The sequence below is a fragment of the Octopus bimaculoides genome, chromosome 10, assembly GCF_001194135.2.
Source record: "Octopus bimaculoides isolate UCB-OBI-ISO-001 chromosome 10, ASM119413v2, whole genome shotgun sequence".
Taxonomy (NCBI): domain Eukaryota; kingdom Metazoa; phylum Mollusca; class Cephalopoda; order Octopoda; family Octopodidae; genus Octopus; species Octopus bimaculoides.
In genome coordinates this window covers 15,912,233-15,912,520 of record NC_068990.1, presented here as the reverse complement: position 1 = coordinate 15,912,520, position 288 = coordinate 15,912,233, and positions in this window count along the sequence as shown.

The following is a 288-nucleotide window of genomic DNA, read 5'->3' as shown; positions in this document are numbered from 1 at the left end:
AGAGAGAGAGAGAGAGAGAGAGAGAGAGAGAGAGAGAGAGAGAGAAAGAATCACATTTTGAAGGGTTTCAAACATAGTCTTGAAAATATGCATACTTGTATGTCCCCATGTGTATGTGTATTCGTGTGTGTATGAATATGCGTATGCCTCCATGTGTATGTATGTGTGTTGTATCTCTGAGCATGTGTGTGTGTGTGTGTGTGTGCCAAGTACTTGTGTGTGTGTGTGTCTTTGTGCATATTTATGTCTCTATGTATACGTTTGTGTGTATGATGTGCACACGTGTGT